The sequence below is a fragment of the Balaenoptera physalus genome (assembly GCF_965194825.1).
Source record: "Balaenoptera physalus genome assembly, chromosome: 2".
In the NCBI taxonomy this organism is placed as follows: Eukaryota; Metazoa; Chordata; class Mammalia; order Artiodactyla; family Balaenopteridae; genus Balaenoptera; species Balaenoptera physalus.
The window spans coordinates 12,145,912-12,168,080 of record NC_138883.1 but is presented as its reverse complement, the minus strand read 5'-3'; the positions used below and the strand labels follow the sequence as shown (position 1 = coordinate 12,168,080).

At 47.7% G+C, this 22,169-nt stretch overlaps 1 protein-coding gene across 3 annotated transcripts in view; it reads left to right on the top strand.

Annotated features, from left to right (window-relative positions):
• Positions 1-22,169, top strand: part of SLC24A4 (solute carrier family 24 member 4) — a 172,238-nt gene that overhangs the window by 87,987 nt on the left and 62,082 nt on the right. The window lies entirely within an intron of this gene.

Sequence of the window (22,169 nt, the reverse complement as noted above, 5' to 3'; positions counted from 1 at the left end):
ATGCCCAGTATTAAGAGGTGAAGCTGATAGGGCTCATTTATACTAATATGTAGTTGACTGACAGCTCTTTTTCCCTTGGAAATAATTGCATTTTTATTTTTTTTAATTTTTTAAAAATTTATTTATTTTTGGCTCTGTTGGGTCTTCATTGCTGCACGCGGACTTTCTCTAGTTGCGGCGAGCGGGGACTGCTCTTCGTTGCGGTGCGTGGGCTTCTCATTGAAGTGGCTTCTCTTGTTGCGGAGCATGGGCTCTAGGCGCATGGGCTTCGGTAGTTGTGGCTCATGGGCTCTAGAGTGCCGGCTCAGTAGTTGTGGTGCACGGGCTCAGTTGCTCCGTGGCACGTGGGATCTTCCTGGACCAGGGCTCGAACCCATGTCCCCTGCATTGGCAGGCGTATTTCTAACCACTGTGCCACGAGGGAAGCCCAATAATTGCATTTTTAAAAGAGCATGTTTGAAAAAGCTTTGCTCTGGTCTTGTCAGAATCTCAGTTCAGTGACTGTGTTAGAAAGGAGTTGTGTAAATTTCAACATAAATTTAAAAGAAATGGAAAAAAACCAATACTGCCCTTGGTGCTGTGGGTGCTATGCATGTCCATCTCCCTGAGTAGAGAGGAGTACAGTGTAGTGATGAAGTGTTGACTGTCTGGGTACAAACCCCTACTTTACCACTTGCTGTGTGACTCTGGACAGGTTACCTAGCCTCTCTGTGCCCTATACTCAGCTATTGCAGAAAGTTCTGCAATACCCCAGGGATGGTGTGTTCCCAGATAGATCAGTTAGCCCTTCAGCTGGGAGTCGTATCCCCTCCCGAGAAATGACAGGATTTAAGAACAGGACTTAGTTGCTGTTTGTGTGTGTAACAAAGAGGTAAATATGAGCATTCAAGTTGGGAGCTTTTCCGTCAGCCCCTTAGTGGTCAAGATGGTGCCAGGAATTATTTAGTGCAGGCCTCACTTCAGTGGTTTCCAGCATTAAGGGTTGATTACAACATTAGAACCACTTTGCAGGGTGGTCACATACAGTGAAGGTAGAGGGATATGGATATATACACACACACACACGTGTGTGTGTGTATGTGCACGTATTTTGGGAGAGGGGGGCTAGGCTTATTCCTCGTGTGGATTCAGACAGAAATGATTTCCAAAGAACCAAAGTCTTGAATTGTCATGGGATGCTCATGTGGTATTTGTATGCTTGTTGCCGCAAAGAGTGTGCGTGTGTGTGTGTTTTGTTTTGCATCCACAAGGGGGGGATGAGTCAGGATGGAAGAAAAATAAAAGGGGGTGACTAAACTGACCTGGGATTAAAGTCTATTATTATATTTGTTGTGGTTAAATTGAGTCTTCTGAGTTTATTTGTTTTACAAAGTGGCTTACTTCATTATTTTCTTGATTATCCCAGAATAGCAAGCAATAAGTACCTGTGTGTTGGAAAGTGCAGCTAGAGCTTTCCTATCTCTGCAAGCGTGTGAGTTTATGTTACCTTGGAAGCCTTCTAGGTGGGCTAATTGTTTTAAAATGATGGCTGTGAGGTGTGAGCCAAGGTGGAAAAACTCCAGGCATTGGAGCCAGGCCAGTTTGCTTGGGATGAGTTGTGGCTTTCCTGCTTATGGGCTGGATGGGCTCAGGCAAGTCATTTAGGCTTTCTGAGCCTCAGTTTTCTCATCTGCCAAATGGGGATAATAAGACCTACCCTTCAAGTGGTAATTAGGATTAAGTAAAATAATAACTTACAAATGCTGGTTTCTTTATTTCTCTAGAGGGAGTGGACCACTGTTTGGTTTACCTTTTCCCTTGTCCTGGAGCAGGTTAATCTATACCTGTTCTCCAAACAGAGAGTTTCCCTGTGGGAAAACTTAGGGTGGATGTATTTCTGTAAGCCTTTTCCTCGTGTGAGAACGTGGGGAACTTTGATGCCAGTATGTGTGGATTACAAGGCATTATCATTGGGACTAAATAGAGCATCCTAGGGGCTGGAGTTTTCTGAGAGAGAAGAGAAGCTGCAGGAAAGGAAATCTGGCCTGAGGACCATCTGGTCGAATCTGGCCTGAGGACCATCTGGTCGAACCAGGTGTGAGTGGGGCTTTGGCGGGGCTTTCTTCAGACAGAGGTGGGGCTGGGTCAGGACAGCCTATGGAAAACAGCTCCCCAGCCAATTCTGAGTAAAGTTCAGTCTCCTCAGGCCTTTCCCATCTCAGTCAGGGTCACTGAGACGCGAAGGGGTCCAGCAAGCTGACGTCAGCAACTCCAAGTCGTAAGAGGAGGCGATGTTGAACGGCTGGATGGAGGAATGGCCCTGGGGGTGGGGGTTGGCCAGCGCTGTTTCCCAGGGAGCCTGTTTTCTGCAGGGCTGAACGAAGCTGGAAGCCATTTGAGGCTGTAAGGCACAGAGGTGGAGGAGTTGCTCAGGAGCGAGGGATAGGAAATGCAAATGCATTAAATGTTTTCATTATTGGGAGCTTTGCAGCTGCCGCCGACCTTCTGTCTTTTTTGTTTAAGAGTATCTTGCGTTTTAGTACTTTTTATTGAAGGATAACATACAGGGAAGTGGACTTAATACATTTTCCCAACTGTGCGTACCCATTTCACCAGCACCATATCACGCAACAAAATATTACCAGCTCCAGAAGGCCGCCTGCATCCCCTTCCAGTTACCCATCCTCCTGGCTGTACTGAGCCCTTGCTGTATGCTGGGCCCCCTTCCACACATTTACATACACCTTCTCGCTCCATTTTCTGAATGAGCCCAAGCGGTAGGGACTAATATTGTGCCTGTATCACAGGTAGGAAACAGAGACATGGCAAGTTAAGAACCTTGCCCAAGGCCACACCACTAGCAAGTGGCGGACAAGAATTTAAAGGCAGTGAGAGGTCCACCTTGCCCGTGCGGCTTCTGGGAGGAGATGGAGGACACTTGTCACCTAGAGGTCCCATGTACTATATGCAGAGAAAACAGAATGACCAAAAGTGATTGAGAATTTAGTAATTTGATTAATAAAATATAAATGCATCCAGAAACAGAGGCCTAGACATTCCTGATGCTTGCACATGGGAGTGGGGTGTTCATTCCATGTTCACTCAATGCACGTGGGTTTGGGTACCTCTTAGACAAACTCTGAGCTCTCCCCTCAGATGGAGAAGCCCTTCTCTGGTGCTTTTGACAGATGAAGAAGGCGGGTGCCAGAGAGGAGAAGTGACTCGCTGAAGGTCACACATTCAGTGAGGTCACACAGGACTCAGACCCCAGTGCATAGACTCCCTGTACAGTGCTCTTTCCTTTCTGCCTTGCAACACCCCCATTCATCAGCTTCTCCGTGAACACATTTCATAGACACTCACAGTTGAGTTGAATATTCCAGAGCCTCTGTTGGGTCACAGCCCCAGGGTCTCAAGCTGCCCACGCACATCCCTACCTCCAGCCTTGGAATCAAGGTTGAGCACTTAGCAGAGCTCCACTACCCACTTACTCTTTACCCAGTGAGCTGCTGCTAATAGCCAGCCTCTTCCATGCCCAGCAGGAGGCCTGCCCCTTTCCGAACCATCTCTGAGACCAGGTAATTCCCTTCTTTCCTTTAGGCTCTTACCCGACGTGCAGTGAGAGCCAGTGCCCCGCCAGCCTGCTCTCTCCCAGCCAGAGCCTGTCTCGGTTATTTGTATAAAGCAGAACCAGGTCCCTGAAGCTCATGGGTTCTCTGAACCCATAGTCGGTGGAGGACGACAGGAAATCCACACAGCCTGCTCATGTTTCTCTCCAGAGAGCTTCCTCGAGCTCAGCCTGTTGGTGCCCTGGGATTGTGTGCCTTCATTCTTGCACCAGCATTATTGAGTACTTACTGTGTATAAGGGGCACTGTCCAGAGATAAATAAGACAGATGCAGATGCTTTGGACTAGGCCATTTATCAAGTAATCCTCTCGGATGGGCACTTGATGACACACAATTCCAAGATTAAGGCCTCTGCCTTCCTGCGTTTCCATCTAATAGCAGCTGGATGAGTTAGGACTTTGGTTGGAAGTGACAAAGACCCAGCCTCGACTGGCATGAGCAAGTGATGGGAAATGATTGGCTTCTGATCTGGGAGGTCTGGGTCCAGCTTTAGGCATAGCTGGATCCAGGGGTCAGTGGGTGGCAACAGGATAGGCTCAGCTCTCTTCTATGCTGGCTTTCTTCCCAGCCAGTCTTGCTCTACACAGGGACCCTGGAAAGTCATGGCCTGCATTGTTACCACTTTTAGGTTCAGCAGGAAGAAAGCTTGCCCCAAATTCCTAGGATTGACACTCACTGGATCATTTACCTATCTCTGAACCAACCTTGTAGCCAGCCCTACGGAGGGACTGGCCCCACTCACATCATATGGACAAGAACAGGGAAAGGGTGTCCCCCAAGGAGAACCAGGGTTGCAGGATGCTGGGCAAGCAGAAACAACAGATGTCAGCTCTGTCCACCACCCCAGCACTCTGAGTACCCAGCTCTGGTATAATCCGTCTCTCTCTCTGAGACAGGCTGATCTGCATTTGGGCCAGGCACGTCTGTCCTCTTGGGCACAGGGTGTGTGGCAACAGCCCCCAAGCCTTCCTGGCCTGTGCCATCTCCCTATCATCACCCACCTATATTCATGGCATCATAGCGCCCTCTCATCCCTCTAGCCAGAAACCACAGGTGCGTCCTTCCTCGCCTCCTTTGGTCCTCCATCCTGCTGCTCAGGTGGCCACAGCATTTGCACACCTGTCCCTTCCTCACCATCCTTGAGTTACTCCGGCAGCTTCTGCCTAAGGTCCCTGTCCCCCACCCCCACCCCCGCAACACCTTTCTAAAACAGGCACAGCAAACTACAGCCTGGGAGCCAAATCAGTTCCCCGCCTGTTTGTAGATGGCCCACAAGCTAAAAATGGTTTCCACATTTTGAAATGGCCAGAAAAACATGTTAAAGAGTGATCGTTTGTGATGCTCGAAAATTATGTGAGGTTCAAATTGCTGTGAACATAAATAAAATGTTATTGGCACACAGCCATGCCTATTTGTTGATGTGTATGGCTGCTTTCATGCTACTAAGGCAGAGATGAGTAGCTGCGACAGAGACCGTACGGCCCCCAAAGCCTGAAATACTCACTCTCTGGCCCTCTACAGAATTAAGTTTCCAGTTGGGGTTAAAATACTCTAATCCTGTCATTCCCGTGCTCAGAAGTCTAGTGTTCCCTGGTGTCATGGGGACACAGCTAGATTCCCACAATGGCACTCAGGTCCTCTTCTCATTGTCGCCTCCCCTACTTCCTGGGTCCTGACGGCACAGGATTCCCGGTCTCCAGGGCTCCCTCCTTCCTGCCTCAGCATCCAGTTCATTCCTTTGCCTAGAGAGCCTCTCTCTCCTTCCTGGGAGAATCCAGGAAATCTTTGGAGCCCAGCTCTCTCATCTGCTGCTTTTCCCTGAGTCATCTTTTCCGAGTTGGAGTTAATTGTTCCCTTTTCTGTATTCCACTAAAATTCTGTGTAAGCTTCTCCCTGTGGCATTTGTCCTGTTACAGTCGCCGTCCTCTACACATCTGTTTCCCCCTCCCCGCTAGATTGCAGACACTGCCAGGCTTATCCTTCCTCCCTCCCAGCCCCCAGCACAAATCCTCCTGGTAGATGGTACACACTCGGTGCTTGTCAGAAGGAACGAAAGTCAGGGTCTGGTCTGGAAGCAGCTTCTGTTCCAGGGACAGACCTGCTGGTTGTATAGGAACACACGTGTTGGAGAACTGCAGCTGGTAGAAGAAAAATATGAAACTAAGACAGAACGAACAAGGATTCGAGTTGACTTAATGAGACTTTAAGGGGGGAGGGGGGAGAAACAGAGTTCTCTGGCATGTTCCTGGCCACCCAGTTTGGGTAGAGAGGGTCTTGTGAGGGAGGAAGACCTGTGCTTAGCAGCATGTGGACCGGTAGACCGTGAGAGGCAGAGAGTAGGCGGATCTTAGTTACAAGGAGGCAGAGTGAGGCAGGCATCAGTGTTCAGTGGACAAAGACAGCAGCCACCATTTTAATGTGTTTTATTCCCTAGACCAGCGTTTTTCAACCCAGACACTGTTGGCATTTGGGGCTGTGTAAGTCTTGGTTATGGGGGCTGTTCTGTGCATTGTAGGATATTTAACAGCATCCCTGGCTTCTGCACACCAGATGCCAGTAGCACCCCTGCCCCCAGTGTGGCAACAAAAAGTGTCTCCAGAGCTCACCCGGGCAGGGGAGACATAATCATTCCTGGCTGAGAAACACTTTCCCAGCTGACTGCTCCTCCACGTTCTGTGGTGAAAGACTTGTTTCTTTATTTCACCAACACTCTTGTGAAATACTAGGAAAACATGTTTGTAAAATACTAGAAAAATGAATCACTCGATAAATGATCACATACTTGGTTGTCACAATGTCAGATTGCTTAAAAGTGTTTAAATGCTTATTCTTCTCGCTCTGTTTTCCTCCTGTCACGGACAGGTAACAAAGAGTTCACAGACCACACTTTAGCACAGCGCTAGACCCAGAAAAATATTCGAGAACCTTCATTCTCTGCTTGAATAGAAGGGAGGTATCGTTCCCACTGAATGGGTATCGCTTTCATAAAGTCGAAAAATCATAAGTCGAATCATCATAAGTCAGGGACCGTCTGTGTGGTGCACTTCGGGAAGAGTTTGCAGTACTGGGCGGATGAAGAGGGAGACAGAGGCTGGCGGGAAAGCAGAGACTCATTTCCCTGCCTTAGTGATCAACTTCTCTCCTGCCATGTGCTGTGCGCCCTGCATCGAGGGGACAGGACATGAATGAATTGAGCTGAGGAACCCCTGGGGTCAGGCATCTCATTGGGAACCTCTTACTCTCCTCTTACTGAGGTGGAAACTGAAGACCTCTCTGTCAAAATGACATTTAGTGGCAGAACTGAGACCAGAACTGAACATTCTGGACTCTCAATCCAGTGCCCATTGTCCGATTCTTGACTGCCTCATGAATCTTAATTCTGTTGATGTTTTTGAAGAGGGGGCATAGGCCTGAGAAGACATCTAAGGGGAGAAAAGGCTAGAAGTGAAGGTTCAGTGACCTCACGTGGTTCATTTTATAGTCTGTTCTATGGTTCAATGAATCTCCTGTTTATAACAAGCTAATAACCTTCTCAAACTTCACAGTGCTTCATGGAAGCTAAGGAGTGAAGTAATTTTCCACAAGCTCGCAAAGGAAAGCCAAGAAGAAAATCCAGACCCTAGTGACTTCATCGGAAACGTTTTGGACAGAAGCTAAGGATGAGAGCAAGCCTAGAACTTAGAAAGAATTAGGCAGACGTCTTTGTTCTTGTGAGATCTTAGGAAAAAGGGGTTACGTGTCTGAATTACAACCATCTGTCATTCAACAGCTGTTTAGTTAAGCACCTGCAATGTGAAACACCCTGGAAATCCATCAAGCCTGCCAGTGTCCTCCTTTTGCCTGTCACCTTGCTTCACCCTATTAGTTGAGCTCCAGTGGCTCAATGTCTCATTAGAACTGTGAACGTCGACAAGGCCCACCGCGGGACCGCCTGGGATCTGTACAAAAGGAGAAGCTGTCGTGTCCTTTCCAGGAAGGTCTCGGTGGGCCTTCCCAAATATGACTGTTGACCTCAGCCCCTGTTTTTCCTCAGTCCTGACCTGAGGCTTCCTGCCTTGAGGCTGCTCAGGGCACCAGCAGGGGTTAAGTCTGGGAAGAGAGGCAGGATTATATGCCAAGGAGAAGGGTGGCCAAACAGGGAACCTCTCGGGCTGGGGGTAGGGAGACAGCGCAGGACCTAGGAGTGCTGGGGCGGGGTGACCCCGACCCACGGCTATGGGTTATCAAGTAAGTGGTGATAGCAGCCTGTCACGTCCCTCCACCAGCCTGGCCCCTTGGTCTCCTGGTTTGGCCCCATCCGGGGCAGGAATTGCTCCTCGTTCTTCATATCCTAACCCCAACCCCAGTTTGCCAAGATCCAGTGTGTCAGTCAGGGTTCTCCAGAGAAGCAGAACCAATAGGAGGTATACACACTCTGTGTGTGTATGTGTGTGTATATATATGCATAAAGAGATTGATTTCAAGGAATTAGTTCATGTGATTATAAGGCCTGGCAAGTCCGAAGTCTGAAGGGCAGGCTGTCAGGCTGAAAAAAAAACTGCCCAGGAGCTGATGCTGCAGTCTTGAGACAGAATTTCTCCTTCTTTTCCAGGAAACCTCAGTTTTTGCTCTTACGGCCTTCAACTGATTGCACGAGGCCCACCCACATTATCAAGGGTCATCTCCTTAAAGCCAACCAACGGTAGATGTTAAGGCACATCTGCAAAATACCTCCATGGCAACCCCTAGATTTGTGTTTGATTAAATGACTGGGTACTATCGCCTAGCCAGGTTGGCACATAAAATTAACCATCACCTCTACTAGACAGCCTGGTCATGACTTCAGGGCCAGGGCAGGTCAGAGGTAAAGGGAGGGGCTGCTCTAGCCTCCTCAAGGTCCCTTGCTGGTTAGTGGGGAGCCCTAACCAGCCTCACTGGTTAGACCGCTCGCTCTTGGCAAATCATCCACCCTCCCTTAGCTTTGTCCTTGGGTGGGAGGCATTCCTGAGCCCATGCACCTGCTCCAGCATCTGTCTTTCCCCAGGCATTTGCTTGAGGCTGTCTAGGAAGGGCACGTACCAAGTATCTATGTTGGAAATGATGGAGGTCTTTCCTGGCACATAGGCATGGGTTAACTTGAACTCTCTCGACTGATTGGTATGAATTTTTACTACGGGGCACTGAACTCCTCATGAATAGAGTGGCCATGAAATTTATAATCCAAACTGGGACACTTTGGAGAGTAGAGGGGACATTATTAATCATGCTGGACAGCAGATGTGAATCAAGATGGTTCTGGGGCAAATCAGAGCATATAAAAGACTTAATAACAGCCATCACTATGTTGTTCTTAAGAGTTCATTAACCCAGAGTAGTTTTCTGTGCCTGTGTTCTGTAGATGAAGGGTTAATCAAGTCAACAAATGTGAGTGCAGTTGTGGGCTGAGTTGTGTCCCCCCAAAGATATGTTGAAGTCCTAGCCCTTGGCACCTGTGACTTTGACCTTATTTGGAAATAGGGCCTTTGCAGATGTGATTAGTCAAGATGAGGTCATCCTGGAGAAGCGGGGCGGGCTTGCTAAATCCAATGACTGGTTCCTTACAAGAAAGCCACGTGAAGACACAGATGCCCAGAGGAGAAGGCTCTGTGATGATGAAGCAGAGATCGGAGTGATGTGTCTGTAAGTCAAGGAACTCCAAGGATTGCCAGCTGTCACCAGAAGCCAGGAGAGAGGCCTGGAACAGATTCTCCCTTAGTCTCTGAAAGGAACCAACCCTGCCACACCTTGATTTTGGACTTCCAGCCTTCAGAACCACAAGAGAATAAATTTCTGTTGTTTTAGGCCACTTTGCGTGTGGTACTTTGTTACAGCAGCCCTAAGAAATTAATATGGGACTTCCCTGGTGGCACACTGGTTAAGAATCCGCCTGCCAATGCAGGGGACACGGATTCGATCCCTGGTCCGGGAAGATCCTACATGCCGCGGAGCAACTAAGCCTGTGCGCCACAACTACTGAGCCTGCACTCTACAGCCCCCGCGCCGCAACTACTGAGCCCCCGTGCTGCAACTAGTGAAGCCTGCGCTCTAGAACCTGTGAGCCACAACTACTGAGCCCGCACGCCCCAGAGCTCCTGCGCCGCAACTGCTGAGCCCCCGTGCTGCAACTACTGAAACCTGCACTCCTAGAGCCTGTGCTCCACACCAAGGGAAGCTACCACAATGAGAAGCCTGAGCACTGCAATGAAGAGTGGCCCCCGCTTGCCGCAACTAGAGAAAGCCCACGCACAGAAACGAAGATGCAGCCAATAAAAAAAAAGAAACTAATATGGGTGCCTCCTACATGCCAGGTTCTGGTGGAAGTGCCAGGGGTACATCAGCAACCCACAGCAGATACAGCCCAATCTTATGAGGGCTCACAGTGTAGAACTTTGTCCCTGGGACTTTGCACAGACTGCTGGCTGTATGGTCTAGCCAGACAATAATTGTTTCTGCAGGTTGATCAGGCAACTGAAATTAACACCTGGCCCAAATTGATTCTCACACCCACCTTTGCCGGCTGAGAACAACAGGACAAGTCAGGTGGGTTCTGTTTCTGACTTTGACAATGGTGACATGGCTCAGGTGACATCAAGGTCTTGTTCCAGGGGTGCAGAGTGCCTGTTGTGATGAACCCACCTGAAAATGGGTCACAACAGGCAAAGCCCACGCTGCTTCCTGAGCTTCTGAGCTCGGGAGATGAGTTCACCTTTCTAGCAGCAGCAAGGACCATATCCAGCCCCATCCCAAAGTCTCCTCCACAGGAAACATGGTGGTGGCTGACATGTGCGATTTTCACGTGAATCCAGGTGCTTGTTACTTGTCCATCCATGTTGCGAAACTATGACAATGAGGGAAAACAGTGGGGAGTGCTAAGGTTTATCAGTGGTAATAAATGTGCTCCCCTTTTCCTATATTGTGGGAAGTTCTATGGATCTCTCTTTACTGACATATAACAAATATTAAAAAAATAGATTTTTAAGTGCACAGCTTGAGTTTGACAAATGTATGTAACCATGTAACTACCACCCCAGTCAAGATCTAGAACATTTCTGTCACCCTAGAAAGCTTCCTGTGCCCTTTTCTAATCAGCCCCTCCCCCAACCCCAGAGGTTCTGATTTCTATGCCCGAGGGTAGTGTTGACGGTACTTGGGCATCATATCTGTGACATCATGCTGTTTGTGCTAGATTCTTTCATGCACCATATTTTTAAGCTTCATTCTTTACTGATAAATCATAATAAATGGACTTAAACATTTTACTATAAAAAACAATATAATCATGTTATAAAGCGTTTGGCAAGGGGGTGATGGGAGGGAAAGTGATTTAGGATTCTTTTACGTGCCACAGCCGTTTTAATGGTTTTAGTGTGTTTCTTTCTAGTTCTTTTCATTTGCTTATTTGTTCATAGCTGCAAACAATCCATAGGTGATTTTCTCGTGTGTTTCTTTTTAAAATTTATGATAAACATTTTTTCCACATCCCGTGTCTTTACCATTTTTGATAATACTCTATCTAAATTGTGACATGAGGGCAGGGGCTTTCACTGTCATGTTCACTGATGTATTCCCAGTATGTAGAACAGTGTCAGGACGTTGGTAGGTGCCAGTAAATGTTTGTGGAAGGACTCGATGAATGTATCACAGCTACTTAACCATTTCCCTATTACTGGACAATTAGTGGCTTCAGTGTTGTACCATTAGAAATAATAAGTATCTTCACACAAATGGTGCCCCCTCCCATTTTGAGTGATATTCTTAGAACAAATGCCAAATATTGTGTCAGAGAAGAAACATTTTATGGTTCTTGTTAGACAGTCAAGTGCCTTGTAGAGCTGAATTACTCAGGTATCAGTCTTGGCTCTGCCACTTACTTGCTGTGTGACCTTGAACAAATTACATCACCTTTCTGTGCCCTAGTTTGCCCAGCTGTAAAATGGGACTAATGATAATATTTCCCAGGCTTGTTGTGAGGATTAAATGAACTACTATGTGTAAAGTACTTAGAAGGCTTCGTGCATAGTAAGCCCTGTTTATATATTTGCTGTTTATGTTTTATACATAAAAGAGGTTATGCTAAGAAAAGTTTTGCCTATCTTTCCAAATAGAAATGGTTTATATCTTAATAACCACTGTCCTTTTGATAACTTAATAGCACTGTGTGGTGCCCACTGGCGAGTGGCTCAGAGTTGGGTTGCTGTGTGATGGGCAGGAATCTTGGTGACTGATTCCCGTCAGATGTTCTGTGTGCCTGCCTGTGAAATGCTCTTGCTGGATGCCATCCGGTAGAGGGAGGGACGAGACCGGGGTGAACAGTTTGTCCTCACAGCCCTCAGCATGTTCAACCTAGTGCTGGAGAGAGACATACAGACACAACTAGAGGTTCTTCCTATCGTGGCAGTGAACAAAGGCCCCCCCGCAGAATGAGAACAAATCCCCGATACTTATTGAGAGTTTACTACAAAGGAGTCGGCCACCATCACTTGTGTTTGCCAGAGACTCAAAGGCAGGTAGTGGAGTGCGGCAGCTTTATAGCGAAAAAAAGAAAAGACTTCCATTTTGCCCTGAAGGAGGTTGCCGGCCTGGGGAAGCTGGAGGTGGCTAAATATAGGCAGGGTATTTTATGCCGTTGGTTTGGGGAGTGTATTCATTTCCTAGGGCTGCTGTTACAAATTACCACAAACTGGGTGACTTAAACAGTAGAAGTGTATTCTCTCAGTTCTGGAGGCCAGAAGTCAGAGATCAAAGTATCAGCAAGGTTGGTTTCTCCTGGAAATTCTGAGGAGAATCTTTTCCTTGTCTCTGTCCTTGCTTCTGGTAGCTGCCGGCAATCCTTGGTGTCCCTTGGCTTATGGACACATCACTCCTATCTTTGTGTTTGTGGTCACATGGCCACCTTCTCTGTTTCTGTGTGTCCTTTCCCCTTCTTAGAAGGATACCTGTCATTGGATTTATGGCCCACCCTAATCCAGTATGACCTCATTTTAACTCAGCTACCTCTGCAAAGACCTTATGTTATGAACAAGGGAATTGCATTCCCTCAAAATCCATATGTTGAAGCTTAAGCCCCAAAATGATGATATTTGGAAATAGCACCCTTAGGGAGATAATTAAGGTTAAATGAGGTCGTAAGGGTAGGGCCCTAATGAAATAGAACTGGTGTCCTCATAAGAAGTGAAAGATATCGCTTATATGTGGAATCTAAAAAAATGGTACAGATGAACTTATTTACAAAGCAGAAAGAGTCACAGATGTAGAAAACAAACTTATGGTTACCGGGGGGGTGGGGAAAGTAGGGGGGAGGGATAAATTGGGAGATTGGTACTGACATATACACACTACTATATATAAAATCGATAACTAAAAAGGACCTACTGTATAGCACAGGGAACTCTTCTCAGTACTATATAATGACCTACATGGGAAAAGAATCTAAAAGAGTGTATATATGTATATGTATAACCAATTCATTTTGCTCTACAGCAGAAACTAACACAACATTTTAAATCAACTATACTCCAATAAAAATTTTTTTAAAAAAGTGAATTTCCCATAGACAGCAAAAAAAAAAAAAAAAAAAAAAAAAAGAAGTGAAAGAGACACCAGAACAGAAGTGCACGCACACAAAGAAAAGGCCATGTGAGGACACGGTGACAAGGCAACCATCCACAAGCCGGGAAGGGCGCTCTCACCAGAAATCAGCCCTGCCAACACCTTGATCTTGAACTTCCAGCCTCCAGAACTGTGAGAAAATTCATTTCTATTGTTTAAGTCCTCCAGTCTGCGGAATTCTGTTACGGCAGCCCTAGCAGTCTGATGTACCTTCTCTCCAAATAAGGTTGAGTTTAAGGTTCCTGGTGGACATGAATTTTGGCGGGGGACACCATTCACCCCATTGTAGGGGTCATATTTAGCTTTGTCTGGCTGGTCTTGAGTTGGAAATTGGGACAAACAGTAGGGAGGCTGGCCCTCACTGACCACGTCCTGACCATCTGGACCATTGCTATGGCTGTGGGCCAGTTGTGGTTGGGCTTCCTGAACCAGCTGCTGCAGAGGACATGGGTCAGAGTTACCCTGTATGGCCTGGCCGGCGTCCGTTTGCATGTCCAGGCTCTTGTCCTGCTGCTGCTAGCCAGCTGTGATGCTGAGGGAAGCACTTGACCTGTCTGGACCCCAGTGTTCTCTCTCCCTTTGAAAATGGGGCATGAAGCGGTTCTCCGTGGGCGGGAGAAAGATGCTCAGCATCAGGGCAGGGAGAGAGGTGGAGATGGCGAGGGTGGCTTAGAAAATATTTCCCTGGTGATTTTGATAAGCCCGTGGCCCCTCCTGGGTGGAGAACAGCTGGGCCACTTGGCATCTGGAGCCTCTGCCAGCCATGAAATTCCACAGTGGTTTCTCTTGGAGAGAGCAATCTTCCTGCTGGATCTTCCAACCATATTTTTATTTTTCGTGGGGCTTGATCTCTTTTGGAATGTACTGAAACGAGAGAGAAGATTTTAAACTCATTTTCGTGCTGGTTAAGCCAATGATTTAATCTAATTATTTTTACTCCTGTTTGGGACATGAGAGTGATGCTATAAAACCTAGACATTTCAGCTGTTGTCCATGAAAGGTATACAATTCTTAGCAACTTTATTTTAAACCGTAGAATTGGGGGAAAATCACGATTTTTTTTTTTTTTTTTTTTTGCTTTGGTTTCTGGCATTGGGTGGTTTCTAAAACACAGAAGTCGAAATGCTAGAAATTTGAAGCTATTTAAATTACTCCCCAGCCTTCCCATCTAGCTTTCATAGTTTCAGGATAAACGTCAGGGCTTAGAATATGGGGTTATTTTTAACCAGGGTAGAAAGCAAAGGGAGAAGGGCATGTTTTGAGGCGATTTTTTTTTCCTTTTTGAAAAATTCAATTCACAGTTTCTATTCCCTGAAGAGAATCAACTAATTAAAAGGTTTAAGAAAGATCAGCATCTAATGGAAGGACATCTCTGTCAAACAGTCTCCGTCTGGGAAGGGTCACGGTTCAGCATCCAAGCAGCAGTTTGAAAAGCTGAGAAAGGAGGGATAGCCACACCACCTCCTGGGCATCCTTCCGGGCAGAGCTCATCCTAGCAGCTCCTGGGTTTGTGTCAGAAGGGAGGTGGAAGGCCAGATACTCATCACTCAACGGGCATTTCCTGAACACCTGTCTTGTGCCAGGACCTGGCAGCTCACAGACATGACCAGTGCAGCCAGAGCAGAGCAGACTGGAGAAATTGCCAGGGCTGGACCGCGCAGGGTCTTGAAGACCTTGGTAGGATTCTGGGCATCTCTCTGAAGAGTAGTTGAAAGCCATTGAGGAGTTCTAAGCCATAAATGCATGTGGAAAACAGAAAGGAGCAGATTGAGAATGGTCGTGGGGAGGCCAGGCAGAAGGCGGGTGCAGTGGTCCAGCCAGAGTGGATGCAGGTGGTGGAGATGAGGAAGCTGAGGGACTCGAGAGCTGTTTTGGAAGTAAGATTGTGGAGGATTGGCTAAAAGAGGGCAGAGTGTACCAGTTAGCTTTCAGTGCAGGAAATAGGAACCATTCTCAATATTTTCAACAGAAAGGAATTGAATTCAGGGAATTAGGTCCTTACAAAATTGCAGGAAGGGCCAAAGGAGCAGGAATTGGAAATGGAATATTCAAATTCAAGAACATCTTATGTACAAATAAGGAAGTAGATGCTATTGTCAGGAGAGCCTGTCAACACTTAGATCTCCAAAGCCTTGGTTGCCAGAGGAATAACACCTCTCCCTCTTTTCTGTCCTCTGAATCTGCTAGGTTGGCCGAACCTACTTCTCATTCAGAACCCTAGCTGCATGGTAGGTCAGGTTTCACAGAATAGGTAGCAGAGCTAGTATGTGTGAACATGCAGTGCACGGCCCGCACACCCGTACCTAGTGTTCTTGACAGGAAGGCTCATGGAGGGAAGTCGAAATGGATGCTGAGTGCCAACTGGCCTGTCCACTTATCACAGGGTATGAGGGAGGAGGAGGTCATCAAGGATGGCACCAGCCCAATATGGAGGGTGGGCCGTTCGCTGGGGACAGGTTTAAGGTATTTATAAGATGGCCAGAGAGTGATGTGCCATTGCCAGCTGGGTATGTTAGATCTTGAGCTCAGGAAAGATTGAGATCTGGGAGAAGTCTGCAGAGATTAAAACTCAAAGCCAGGTCACCTGGGGAGAAGAGGGCTCAGGGAAAATCCCCTGGAACCCCAAGATTTGGGGTCCCACAGAGGAGAGGTCCCTCTAAAGAAGACTGGGCAAGTGTGGACAGTGTGAGGTCAAAGAAACTAAGAGAGAACATTGCAAGAAGATGGAGTCACACAACAGTGTGGGTGAACCTGAATGCGTTTTGCTAAATGAAAGGAGCCAGACCAAAAAGGCTATATATTCCATGATTCCATTGATATGACATTGTGAAAAAGGCAACACATCAGGGGTTGGGGTTCGGGGGAGAGTTTAACTACAAAAAGGCTGCAGAAGGGAACTTGGGGGTGGGGGAACTCTTCTGTCTCAGAGGCGTGAGAACCCATAGAAATGCACATCACAATGAACGAGTCTTACTGTGTGTAAGATGGATGGATGGGTGGATGGATGGATGGATGGATGGATGGATGGATGGATGGGTGGATGGATGGGTGGATGGATGGGTGGATGGATGGGTGGATGGATGGATGGTTGGATGGATGGATGGATGGATGGATGGATGGATGGGTGGATGGATGGGTGGGTGGGTGGGTGGATGGGTGGATGGGTGGATGGATGGGTGGGTGGGTGGGTGGGTGGGTGGGTGGATGGGTGGATGGGTGGATGGATGGATGGATGGATGGATGGATGGGTAGATAGACAGATAACACATACATTCATTCATACATTCATACATGTGTTCATTCATACATAAAAGAAGTGGTCAGTTTTATTAAATGTTTCAAGGAGGTCAAGGAAAATGAGTGACAGGTTTCCCCTGGATCCACAGAATAATGGGCTAGACCCCTGTATGAGTGGGTCCTGGGCTATAAGTGGAATTGACCTAAGACATGCAATGTGTATTCCTCCTTTTGAGAGCATGACTTCTTGACACGGCCCTTGGAGCTTCCAGGAAAACAGAACCTGCTCCTTGGATAAAGGAGACCTTAGTCCCGAGATGTGCCCCTCTTGTGGGTAAAATGCTTGGATGGAAAGAGCCTGGTGCTGGTTGGGCTTCCAGCCTGGATTCTTCTCTCACCTGTGCCAAACAGTGGTTGTATGACTGCAGGTGACTCCTTAAGTCTCGCAGAGCCTCCATTTCCTCATCAAGAAAATGGGAATAATGATCTTCTCAGGACTGACATGGCAGATTAAAGGACTTTGAAAAGTCAGTAACGCAGCCTCCAAAACTTGACGAGGGTGCCACTCTCTCCATGGGCTTGCTGCCCGTCCCACCTCCCCCAGGCCAGTAACCCCTGGCTTCCTTCATGCCTCACCATCACAGCAGGCTTCTTCCTGTCTCTCAATCATTTGTTGCCTTATTGGACCCTCACCAGCCCGTTAAGGGCACATCCTCAAGGCTAAGCCCCTAGCCTAGCACCTGGCACGTAGTAAATGCTCAAGAAGCATGTATTGACTTGAACTCATTCAGGATCAGGGTGTTCGCCATCCTGATAACCTCCTGCTTTCTGAATAACTTTGGCTTTCTCCAGAAGTTCCCATCGCCCTCCAAGGTGAAGAGCTGCCAGGCCTAAGGATGCCCACAGATGCATCAGGGCCTCATCCACCTGCTCCCAGAGAGTCCATCACCTGCTGCGTGGGGGCTTAGTAAATACTTGTTGAACAAATTCATACACTTTGGAACTAGCAGCAATGTTGGCCAAAGTATAGAGCCTTGAAAGGGCAACATAAATTCAGGGTTTCTGAAATATAATGGCATCACCCATGTAACTGTGTGTGTCAACAGGAAGGGTCAAGTGTGCTCTAGGGGTCTGGCTTATAAGGTGTTAGAGAACTTAGTAGCTAGTGGTGGGGAGGGGATGGCAGATGTCCCCTGGGACCTTACATTCCTCCCCGCAATGTTCAGGAAGGCAACTGGCAGGAAAGACCTCCCGCCCCAGTTCCGCCCTGCCCTGCACACAGTGGTGGGGGGATGTTCCAGAACCAAGAGTGACGGAGAAACCAACTCTGGGCTCCGAGGTCCACAGGAAAGAATCCTAAAAGAGGGGTGGGGAGTGGCTGCTGGGTCGCTGGCAGCTTTATCTCCCCTCCTCCTCCTCCCCTGCCCGCCCCCGGGTGTGGAAGTTGCTGGAATCATCTGTGGTTTCCTGAGCTCAGCTCCACCTGCAGACACATCTCTTCCCTACACCCACCAGATTTCTGCGGCTTAAAGGCTTATGCGTGACCTCGAAAGCCGCTTGTGTGCGCCCTGCTGATTCCTCTCTTCTCCCTGGTGGGGATTTGAGCGGATAGGGCAGACTCGGCCCCTCTCAGACACGAAAGCATCCCACCGTTGAACGTGGCCGGGGGACCCCAATCCCAGCGAGCCCAAGAGAGGAGAAGAAGGTTTTCTCAGGAAGCTGGGATTAAACTGCACCAGCATTCAGATCCTAACATGGCCGGTATAATCACGCTTGCTCTTTTCCCCGCTAAGCTGATCTCATCTTCTCTTTTGCTTTCACAAACCAAGGCTCATCCTCTGGAACAGCGGGCACAGACCTGGTGTGGAGGGCGGAGCCTATAAGTCAACAATCCTCAGAGGGATGGCAGCCTAGCTGGGATAAGTGTGGTGCATACACTATCTGTATCACTTAATCCTGACAGCAGCCTGGCGGGCAGGTTCCGTTACATCCCCATTTATAGGTGAGGTAACAGTCCCGAGGTGTTAAACAACTCGCCAAGGTCATGCAGCTAACAAGTAAAGGACAGAGGCACTTCCTGAAACCTAAGTTACCTGCTTCTGAAAACAAAGCCTTAAGCAGCTGCATAGGCTGCCTGCAGTTTAAAATTGCTGCTGTTGAAATAGAGACACAGACGTAAAGAATGGACATGTGGATACCGGGGTGGGGGGAAAGGGGGGAGGGACGACTTGGGAGATTGGAACTGACATATGCACACTATTAGGTAACTAATTAGAACCTACTGTATAGCACAGGGAACTCTACTCAGTGCTCTCTGGTGACCTAAATGGGAAGGAAATCCAAAAAAGAGGGGATGTATGTATATGAATAGCTGATTCACTTTGCTGTACAGCAGAAACTAACACAACATTGTAAAGCAACTATACCCCAATAAAAATTAATTAAAAATAATAAAATTAAAAAATAAAATTGTTGCTGTTGATGACGAAGGTGGGAGGGGTGGAGTTTCTGAGGCATGTGCTCCATGGTCTCTACACCCCGCCCCCTGTATGCCAATTTCTAGAGGATGTGACTCTTAAACTGGGGAGTGGACTGGTCCCAGCTTCCAGCTGCCAACTAGGGAGGGCAGGGTGGCCATCTCCCTGCTTGCAGCCTTTGCTATCCACGCCAGGGCATGCACACACAGTAATGATGACTGTTTCACCACCTTGCATGGCAGCAGATCGCCACTGAAGAAATAGAAGGACAGAGAGGTTAAATGACTCGGCCAGGGTCCCACAAGCTGATGGGTAGTTGAATCAGGACCCATTTCAAATCAGTGCAGCATGATTTCTATCCACGTTAGAGGCAGCCCTTAACCCTGGACGAGGAACTCAGGATCCCCCTGCTGCGTCCTGGTTTATGTGGTCCCTGAACTAGTCACTCCCCCGCTGAGTCTCATCTGGAAAACAGGGATATTTGTGGCGGCGGTGCCTGCCTCATGGGCTCAGGGTGTGTCCAGAAGACTTGGGTGGGTACAGAGGGTGATTAGCAGCTGGTAGCTCTGCCGGTCACTCTGTCTCTGCTGGCAAAATTCAGACCATGATGGCATTCACTCCCTTCCACAGCCCTCCAGCGTACGCGTGGGGTCACAGAGCAAGGCACTGCGGCTGAACCATTAGAAGCCTGTTCCTACCAAGGACAAAGCCATTTATAACCTGCATCCCCTCTCTGCTGGAGCCCAGACGATAATGTCCTTATGGCAGAAAGCAGCATTACTTGATTCTAATTTTCCAAGAGTGCCCAGTATTGGATAAGTCACTGCTTTGGAGAATCAAAAACTGGCTCGAATTTTCATGGCAGAAATGTCTGCTTGATCTGCCCTGAAATATCCCAGACAGTTACATTTCTCCTGGAAACAAGATACCGGACGCAGGAATGTTGGGTTACTGCCTTTATAATTCTCCATCTCTGAGCTGACAAGCCTTGAAGTAGACCCATGCCCTTGAACTGACAGCAGCAATTCTATTAAAGAAGTTTGATTACAGGGGAAAAAGAAGTGAAAGAATCTATGTTTCATTAAATGCTGCTTGTTTTAAAGTGGGAACGTGTTCTGGGAGTCTGGGGAGCTAATGTTTTCTAGGTCTTGTTGGGAGAATCTCATCTTAAACAGAAAAGTTTTCTGTTTTAAGGGAGAAACCATCCTTTCAGAGCTTAGAGCCAAATTATATTTACAGAGAAGGGATTTTTGTCCTGGAAGTTTATAAGTGTTTATCAAGTGCCCACTCTGAACCAGGTATCATTCTAGGCATTTAAGAGGTTTGCAAGGGTAACGAAAGCATTCTAACAGGATGAGATGATGTAGATTGTCATTTTTGTTAATATTTTAGCATTGTTTATTCAACTGAGTGTTAAGGTCTATTGAGAACCTACTGTGTGCCAGGCCTGGCCGAGGCACTGTGAATGCAATGCAGGGCAATGTGGATCCCTGCCTTCCAGAAGCTTCCGGTCTAGCTGAAGTGCCAAGGACATGGGGGTGTTTTGGTGTCTGACGGGGAACCTGCAAAAATGACATTCACAAAATAAAATAGTTACCTGTTGGTCATCTCCAATGGGGGACGGGGCGGTGAGGAGGAATTATTCTGCCATTACAGGTGACATTGAGGTCCAAGAGCCCATAACAGAAGTGGCAGTACCCGCCCCATAGGAGCATCCTTGGGCCAAAGAAGGGCCTATGACATGGTACTCAGTGACCTGAGATGCCACCTATGCCAGTGGAAGCACACCTGGCACCTGAGGGGCCTGAGAGGTTAGGGGACAAGGATGCTGTCGGCCCTCACCTCCTCCCTTGTTCCAGCTCGGCATCAGGTCCCCCTCCAGGCTTACCTAGAGCCTCGCCTCCCATGGATCGTTTCCTCTGCTCTGTGTGGCACCGCTATAAGAGTACTCTCCCTGGGGACAGGAGATTTTCCTAGTACTGGCACTGCCATCCTCGACCCTGCCAACGTCACTTGACCTCTCTGGGATCTTGGCTTCCCCCTCTGGAGTGACAGGTCCATTGTGGGCAGGAGGAGAGATTGGGAGGAGGGGCTGATGGGTCTGGGACAGGCTGGAAGGGCTTTGCAAGAGGCCGCCTGTCCCTGAGCTCCGAAGCGACTCTAGCGGAAGGGGATGGACCTCCCCTCTCCTCTTTGTGGAGCTGCTTCTCAGTTCTGACTTGACAGTGGTGAGGGAAGAGTATTCCACATTCCTGGGCGGGGGGGGTGGGGGGATGCAGGTTTGAAGCCCACCACAAGCTTGACACGCTGTAACAGTAAGGCATGTTATTAAAATTAGGCTCACCGTTTTACCGATGAGGAAACTGAGGCACAAAGAGGTTAAGGAACATGTCCCTGTCGACCCAGCCTGTAAATATTAGAGCAGAGAACTGAAGTTGGCCGTGTGACCTTGGAGCCTGCCCTCCCAAGCAGGACAGCCATCCCTGGCCTCAGCCTGACCGTTGGCAGGGATTGTGTTTGTGACAGATCCGAGTGTGTGTTGAAGCCACTTGGAAAGCTGTCTGCTAGGAATGTGATTGGAATCCATTGACAAAACAAGGAACCATCCCGATTTTCTTCTTTGGTGACTTTTGACTTCTTTATACTTTTTTTGGTAACTTTATTGAGATGTAATTCATTCATATACCATACAATTCATCTGTTTAAAGTGTACGATTCAGTGGCTCTTAGTATTCAGAATTGTGCAAGCATCACCACAAACAATTTTAGAACATTTTCATTATCCCAAAAAGAAACCCTGTACCTTTTAGCTGTCATCCCCCAAACCCCATACCCTCCAGCCTTAGGCAACCATTAATCCACCTCTATCTCTATGGATTTGCCTGTTCTGCACATTTTATATTAATGAAATCATACAATAGGCAGTCTTTTGTGAGTGGCTTCTTAGCGAAATGTCCTCAAGCTTCCTCCGTGTTGTAACATGTATCAGTACTTCGTTTCTTCTTATTGCCAAATAATATTCCATTTGTATGTATATATCACGCTTTATTTATCCACTCATCAGTTGGTAGATGTTTGGGTTGTTTCTGCATTTTGCTTATTATGAATAATACTGCTATGAACATTTCGTGTGTGGGTTTTGTGTGGACATATGTTTTCATTTCTCCTGGGAAGATACTTGGGAGTGGAATTGCTGGGTCATATGGTAACTCTGTTTAAC